Below are 8,504 nucleotides of genomic sequence, written 5' to 3' on the forward strand. Positions count from 1 at the left end.
CTGGCTGCATTCTCTTCCTGGACACCTGTTTACGTGTACTTTTTTCTCTTGTCTTCATTCATTGAGTGTGGTGGACTTTGATGGGTCTTCCCCATTCTTGCTATGTTCTGAGGATACGTCTTGGTAGTTTGTTTGAGTGGGGAGCTCTCTGAGGAGTTACACTGACTGTTGCTCTTTTCTTTCCCGACGGGTCCTTACCCAGTGACAGAGGTTGTGTTAAGTATTAGGCGAGATAAGTAGAGCTTTTGCGTGGCTTGTGTGGCCACACGGTTCAGGCTACAAGCAATGCTGAACAGAGTTGCGGGTCAGAGTGGGCTTCCAGAGGTGGTAGAGGTCTGCCATGGAGGCTGCTGGGACTCAGGTAGGAGGGGAGGGAATCCTCTTCCTGTTCTGAAAAGGCCTGGGAGGTTCATCCTGGAGGTCAACTTCACCTGAAAAATGAACGAGCAAAGGGTCTGGGGTCTGAACATGGGCCTGCCAGGTGGCGGAGGTCAGGTGTCAATACATAAGTGTTAACAGTATTTTAACTGTGTTACCTACACTGTTACAAAATTTCAAAATTAGGTATATACAAAAGGAAAGAAAAAAAGTAGTACTGTCCTGAATTTACTTTTCCTTACACATTTCTTTTAAATTGGAAGTTGAAGTCTTGGTTTTTGAATGAAAAAAATTTTATTGAAACTTATAACTGAAATTATAATGAATCGATTTTTACTTTTTATTTTTTCATTATTTTATAAACTATTTTATAAACTATTTAAAGCAAGCATGTGTTCCATACTTTAAAAAGCTGGATTTAGCAAGTCTTATGTAACACACATACCTGAAATTTACATACACTTCCTTTTAGAAAGATGAAAACGTAGATGACACTGTTAACCCCATACCCCCACAATATTATGTGTTTTTCCCCTGTCCTTCCATTATGGTTTTGACATACTTGTTTATCTGTATATTTTTAATATGCAAATATTTGCACTGCCAAGGGTTTAGTATATCATGATTGCCTATTTTTTTCTTGCACAGCCTCTTAGATTTCCTAGAGTTACTATGATTATTAAAGACTGCTTTTGTTCTTGGTTTTTTGTATACATCATCATTGATTCATCTACATAAAGAAGTACAAATTTCCTCCCAACATAAAGTGGTTTTATTTTCAATTTTCCTTGGTTTCTCATGAAACTGCAGTTTGAATTAATTGCTTTCTGTGAGTGCCACACTTAACAGCCTAGTATTTTTTTTTAACATGATATGGATTTCTTGATCTTTGGTTTTTTTTTTTTTATTATTATTAGTGAATCACCGTGAGACAAAGTTACAGACTTACAGGTTTTCATGCTTACGTTTCAGTCATACAATGATCGAGTACCCATCCCTCCACCAGTGCCCATTCTCCACCACCAATGGTCCCAGCATCCCTCCCACCACCACCACCCTGTCCCCTTCATCCCACCCTGCCTCTGTGGCAGGGCATTCCCTTTTGCTCACTCTCTCTTTTTGGGTGTTGTGGTTTGGCACAATTCTTTTTGAAAGTTGCTTAACACAAAATATTTTTGTTCTTTTGTGTTTTTAGCCTTATATTTAAGAACAAAGATATGATATAAAATTTGGAAAAAATGTAAAAATGTTTGATATAGTAGGAGAAAATAAATTTCATTCTGTATAACCAATATGAGGTAAATATGTAAGTTGTAATCTATTTAGTTGATGAAATTTGATGCACCTGTTAAAAAAATGCTAGTAATGAAGAATAAGTAATGAAGAATAGTGATGAAGAGGATATACGAAAGATACAGCATACAGATTCTGGGGTCCTCTGGGCCTCACCAGGAGTGATCCCAGAGCACACAGCCAGGAATAAGCTCTGAACTCTACCCGTTGTGAAACAAACAAAAAAAAAAACAAAAAACAATAAATTTGATGGCATGCTTAGCTATGAAGTCACATTTTAAAGAATCACATTTCGTACATTTGCAATGGTGTGTAGGTTTATATTTGCTTACCTACTTACTTCTTGTCAGTTCTAAAGTGAGCCTCAGTTTCTCTTGAAAGAGCCAGAGAGTTATACTTGCCCCTCCCCCCTCGTCTCTGGGTTCACTTTCAAAATTTACAGCCCAGAAATGTTGCAGGAAGGTTGGAGTCTGATGGATGTGATTGTGGATTATGAGTACATAGGTTGACACATCATTTAGCAGTGCTGGAGAACCCAGGGCTTTACACAAGGGACACATGTGCTCTACCATTGAGTCACACCCTATCCCAAGATGAGTAACAGATTTTTTTTTTTTGCCCTGCCCTGGAGGTGATGGTGATAGTTAAATTTGTTGAGTTTGAGTGAAGTAAATTCAGATAATCTTGGGTACCCTAAAATTGCTGTTCTCTTGTGTAGGACTTACAGCACCGTAACAGGTTGACCAAGCACTGCAGTGGGTGTGAGACCCCCGTGGTGCACACCCGAATGGCTTCTGGATGCACCGTGCATTTGCCAGGCCGCTCGGGGTGGAAGCAGTGACAGATAGGCAGCGTGTCGTCAAGTCAGTTGGCGGCGACCACAGACTCCTGGTTCTTGTTCCATGGTTAGTGTTCCGTAGGATCCACTTCTGAGGAACACTGCAATGTTCCTGGAGGTGACTGTGAGCAGGCAAGAGGGGTAGCACAGTAATTATGCATAGGTAAACAGCTGGAGTGCAAGTAATAAGTTGAAATTTAGGGGAACTACCAAAATGAAGGCTGGATTGCAAATCTTTTGTGTTACTGCAGCTTCTCCCCCTCCCTTTGCTTTTGAATAAAAAACTCAGAATGAATAAAGGAAAAAAAAATTCTCAAGCCAATCCTAAAGTAATCTTTGTTTTTAATATCAGAAGGATAGCCGCATGAAGTTAAACTCAAGAATCTGCATTTGATTTGGCTTTAATCAGGATTTAAGATAAACCTGTTGTAAATTTTTGTAGCAGATTAAGCATCAAGCTCCTGGTGGTTTCAGGGAATGTGCAGGTGAGTAATAGATGCGAATTAACCGTAACTTGGTGAAGTTCCTCCCGGACTCCCCCTTTTCCAAAGCTCCATCGTCGACCACCAGCCCCAACCTGGTGGAATTATTCTCCACTACCTCCTGCTTCTCGCTGAGGCGCTTTTCTGCCCTAGTGTGGGGACTGGTTTGTCACACCTTCCTCAGTTTCCCCATGTGACTGGACTTTGCTGGGCCGGCTCCCTCCTGTCCCTTTCAGTTTGCTTTGCAGGTCGCTCTTCCCCTTTATTCCCTGGCCTTGTCGGCTTCCTTTCCCCCCTCCACACTTTTTTTTTTTTTTTATGAAAATGGGGAAAAACCCTAAATTCTTTTTTTTAAATTAGTGAATCGCCGTGAGGGTACAGTTACAGATTTACACATTTTCGTGCTTGTGTTTCTGTCATAGTGTTCTGGAACCTATCCCTCCACCAGTGCCCATCCTCCACCAGTGAACCCAGCATCCCTCCCACCCCCAATCCCATCCCCCCACCCCACCCCGCCTCTGTGGCAGGGCATTCCCTTTTGTTCTCTCTCTCTCTAGGTGGGGCCCTTCATCTCATCTGCATCCCTTGAAGTTTTTCTGTTTTTTTTTTTTCTCCAGCTAAAATTGAACGACCTATCCAAAATCAAATTTTTGATGTGTCCACTGGCTTTTTTTTTTTATCACTACCATTCCAGTTCTCTAATTCTTCCATCACCATCTAGTTCAGAATTTCTTAAATGTTTCCCACTTAGGGCCCTGAGAAATTTTATCGTGTATTATGTTTTGGCGCTCTCCCCTGTGGTGCTTGAAGCTCAGAGGCTCATATGGGGTGCCAGGGATCCAAGCCGTGTTGCTGCCACGTCGTAAGGCAAGCGCCCTGCCCACTGGACTGTCTCTGCCACCCCTCTTCCTGAAATCCTGCATCTTTTAAAGACTTTTTAAAACCTTTTTTAAAAAATAAATCAAACTCTACATTCAGTTGCATGACCCCATATGGGGCTGCAAACACAGCTTAAGGATCTGGGCCACCCTAATGTGTGACTTGAATTACCTGTTCTTTCTTCCCTAATTGATCTTCCTACTTCGGTTTATTCTCTCTCTCTCTCTCTCTCTCTCTCTCTCTCTCTCTCTCTCTCTCTCTCTCTCTCTCTCTCTCTCACTCTCACTCTCTCTCCACCTTTCCTCCCCTTCCCTCCATCTCCCCAAACATTGCCAACCCTGCCAAAGAATTTTAGAAGACAGCGAAGAAAGCATTTTTGTCAAGAATAGAGAAAAAAGAAATATCTTCAGGAGCTCATAAAGAAATTACACATCCTGAATGGTGTAATTGCGTATTCCCTCTTTGTTTCCTTCATAGCAGTTTTCAAGTTGCTGGTGTGTGTTATGTGTGTGTGCGTGCGTGTGCGTGTGTGTGTGTGTGTGTGTGTGTGTGAGAGAGAGAGAGAGAGAGAGAGAGAGAGAGAGAGAGCGAGAGCGCCTGTGTGGTTGCTGGGGGTCAAGCTTGTATTTTTGCCGTTTAGATCTGATCATGTCACCCATTGGTAACGGCTGCTTCACACACTGACCTTGGAATAAAATCTATACTTACTTTCATAAAGGCCTTAGAATAAAACCTAAACTTATTTTTATAACGGTGCTTCCAAGGACTGGCCCTTTGCCCTGCTCCTTCATCTTGCACAATATTGCCCTTGTTCGTTGTGCTCTGGCCACACTGGCCCACTTGCTCTCTCTCAAACATCCCGCTTCATTCTTGAATCCACTTTTTACCTTAGCAGCTTTGACCTGTCCTCTGCACAGCTGCCTCCGGTCAGCGCTGCGGGCGGCTTGGCCGACGGGCAGAGTGGGTGTATGCCGCTGACTCCCGCTGCCCCGCCCCAGCTCCCCTCTCTGGTTACTTACACTCATTACTCTCCGCATTTGCTTGAAAACTGAACACAGGCACCGTTTCATCACCGGGGGTACAATCAGTGGAGATTGTGGTACAGTCTCAGGAGGCTTCAAGTCAGTTATTGTGAGTGACTGAATTCTCAAATTAAAATATCAATAATTTATTATACTTAATAAAAGGAGAAAGGTGTGCACCCCCTCCCACACCTCCAATTCAAAGGAAAGTGATGTTTATCTTTCAGTGTAACTTTTGTCCCAAATGTGCAAAATGTGTGTCCAGTGCTGTGAGCTCAGAGCTGCCTGCCTCCCTCGGCAAGTCTGATTCACTGTGGACGGGAATAGGAATGAATGACTGACATGTTAGGCAGAACAAGTGAACGCAGTACAGAAGGACCAACAGAGAAGGCTTGTAGGGTCAGCAGGAGCACTGGGGATTCAATGTGTCTTTTTTTTTTTTTTTTGAGTGTTTCCTCTAGAACCTTTCCCTGGGGGCACTGGAATAATCCAAGGTGGTGGTCGCTGCATGTGCAACTGGGGGCACTTCATGCTTTTGCATTTGAAGAGGAGGGTAGATTTCCGGGGAGCATCGAATGTTTCTCTCTGGAAAGGGACCAGAGGGCCAGAACGCCTTTGGGAGCTGTTGGAAAGAGCTTTAGTTCCTGGTGACCTGCTGAGACGCGGGAGTGCTGGAACCTGACTTCCTTCAGGTACTCACTGTGTCACAGCACTGAGGGGGCTACGTAGCAAAGCCTGCCGGGCTCCTGAGGGACTGTCTGCCTGCCGTGTCCCTTGGCTGTGGTGGTGGTGGCCATGGTACACCCCTGTCTGTCGTGCTCGCACTTCAGCACGAACCCTGGCGATCTCACAGGTCACACATCGGGCTCTACTACTCGCCTTTGGCACAGGTTACGTGTGCATAAGAGTGTGCTTGCACATGGACTGCAGTCACATGTTTGTGCCCACCAGGGGTTGTCCTATTTATTTACTTATTTTTAAATTTTTTTTCACTTTTTAAAATTTTTAAATTTTTTAAAATTATTATTTTTTGTTAGTGAATCACCGTGAGGAGGGCTGTTCCCCTTTAGTTGCAGTTACACATACCCGACTGTGCTGTCGCTGGGGATTGGTGTGGGTCAGGAATCACACAGCTGAACAGGCTAACCCAGCCACGCTGCCACAGCCACACTTGTGCGGGTGGCGGCGTTGGGTCTGTGTATGTGTGAACTCTCGAACTTGGAGAGTGCAGGGCCAGTGCTCTAAGACCTCTGAGCTGTTCCCCTGGTCCCAGGTTCCTGAGTCCTTTGGTAGCCAACATTCAGAGGCCAGGTAGCAAGATGACATGAAACCAAACACCTTTACCCAGATGTTTTCAGGGAGAGTCCAGGAACGACTCTTGAAAGAACTACCCACGGGAGACGTCAGGGTCAGGTGGTAGGACAGGCCCCAGGGAGAGCAGGGCTCCCTTTAGGCGTTGGAAGGGTTTGAGCTGGTGCCTGTAGTGTTCGTGCAAGTTACTCTAGTGAAGTGCTGCAGATCAGCTGGAGGGATCGGAGACTGGAGGCAGGCAGGGAGGTTTGGGGGCTGGAATGTCACTAGGTTAGCAATGAGGAGAAACATAGACAAGAGCCAGGGAGAAGGGAACAAATCACGACTGGAGGGGGAAATGGGAAAATGATTGCTCCTAGTTTGTACAACGGCTGAGGTGTCATTCCCTAATCGGAGGGAGCTGGGAGGGAGCCCTTTGGCCAGTCACACCCAGCGGGTGCACGCATGCTTGGGAGTCGTTCCCAGCGGTAGCAGGGATCAGAGCGAGGCCGCCTGCACGCACGTCCCGTTGAGCGCGCTCGGACCCAACAGGAGCACACGTGAAGGGGAAAGGGATCCCTTGGCGTGGAGTTGGAGGCGGTGAGAGGCTCCGTGGTCACGGGAAGTATTCGATTTATAAGACAGATGTGTCTTCATGGGGAGGAGACGAGATCCACTCCCTGGGTGTGTTTTAAGACAGTGGGAAAAACCTGCAGAGGGAGGATGTCACACTGGGAACAAACATATCTTCAAAGGATCTTAGTGACACATAGCCAGCGATTGTGGCCTTTCAAAGACAAAAAGGTATCACAGGCCTTAGAGCCACCATGTGTTTTTCAGGTTGTGAGGCTCGTCTGACAGTGCTTGGGGGTTCTTCCCGGTTCTGTTCTTGGTTGCTCCAGGCATCCTTGGGGGACCTTTCGGGGCCACTGAACCAGAGTCAGCCGCATGCAAGGCAAGGACCTCATGCCATCTCTTCACACCATTTTAATTAAGGAAAGTTAATTATCCTTCCATAATCTATTTTTTTCTTTATTGTAAGCTTTACTTCCAACTGTGATTGCTTTGAAAATATTTAATCTTAATCAAAGGGGGTTGGGGATGAATGAAGGGCTGTGTGGTTGGGTCAATACAGATTAATCCCTACCTCTAGATAATTAATAGATCGGCCAGTTGATGGAGTAGGCGGTGCACTGTCATTTAAACTAACGACTACATTATAAACCGTACACTGTCCACAGAGAATATCAATGTGTTAGAGGAGGAAAGTTGCTTCTGTCTACACAAATTGTCAAACCTCAATTTGATAATTTGTAAAAATCATACGATGAAAATAGTTAAAAAGTCAGCATACTTTTATTAAGATAATGCCAGTAGTACAGATATTTATAGGAGCAGGGAGCTGTGCCATGTAGAACACAGATCTTGGTACAGCCTCATTTCAGTACCTTAGCTTAAGGTGGGTCAAGCTACGGGGATGCACGCAGAAGATGCTGATTTGGAAAAAACGCCAATGCAAATAGTAAATTATAGTGCAAACGTGGTTGGAGAGAGCACCAGGATCAGGGCTGATGGTAAGGCATGCCCCCAAGCACCACCGCTGCGATCCCCTGAGCACTGTCATGGGGGTGTACCTCTTGTCCCAGCTGGCTGAGTATTGCTAAGCATGTTCTCAGGTCCCTGCATTGGTTGCAAGCCATTTCCCTCCAAAAATAGTATCACGAAACATGGAACTAAACAGATGTCACTTGTGTGTACATGACTCTAAACATATAAGCTATAAAACTTAGCATGGAGTTAAAATATGAAGCAGAAAGTCATTGAAAGTGGCATCTGAGTCGGGGAAGTTAGCTAGCGTTCTTTTTGGTCGTTGCTTTGTTTTGGGATCACACCAGGCAGAGCTCAAGGATCACTCGTGGCAGTGTTCAGGGGAGCACACGTGCCGGGGATCAAAGCCCGGTGGCCTTGTGTAAACAGACGCCCTCCGTCTGTACCATCGCTGCAACCCCAACGGTCCTTATGATGATGGTTGAGATGGTCTCGGTGTAAGCCTGTTCTGGGTGCTTCCAGACAACTGAGTAAGTTTCAGTGGTCTGTGCAGGTTATAACAAGAAATAAGCTTGTCGGCACTAAAGATTCTACCCACCGCATCTGGTTCAGAATAAGTCCATTCCCTAAGCCTAATCACAAAGAACAGATACAGTATTTCCCGCTAAGGTAACTGACAGGTTTGTAGTGCCTGTGTTACAGCACATATGAATGCTTAGTGCAAATAGTCCTTCCGTGCATTGGATACTTGAATAGTTTTTTTTGCTTCTTCAG

The 8,504-nt window shown here is 45.0% G+C and overlaps 1 protein-coding gene across 2 annotated transcripts in view; it reads left to right on the forward strand.

The window, feature by feature from the left end:
• BMP2K (BMP2 inducible kinase) overlaps window positions 1-8,504 on the forward strand; it is a 92,914-nt gene that overhangs the window by 83,023 nt on the left and 1,387 nt on the right. The window lies entirely within an intron of this gene.

Source organism: Sorex araneus, chromosome 5 (assembly GCF_027595985.1).
Source record: "Sorex araneus isolate mSorAra2 chromosome 5, mSorAra2.pri, whole genome shotgun sequence".
Lineage (NCBI taxonomy): Eukaryota > Metazoa > Chordata > Mammalia > Eulipotyphla > Soricidae > Sorex > Sorex araneus.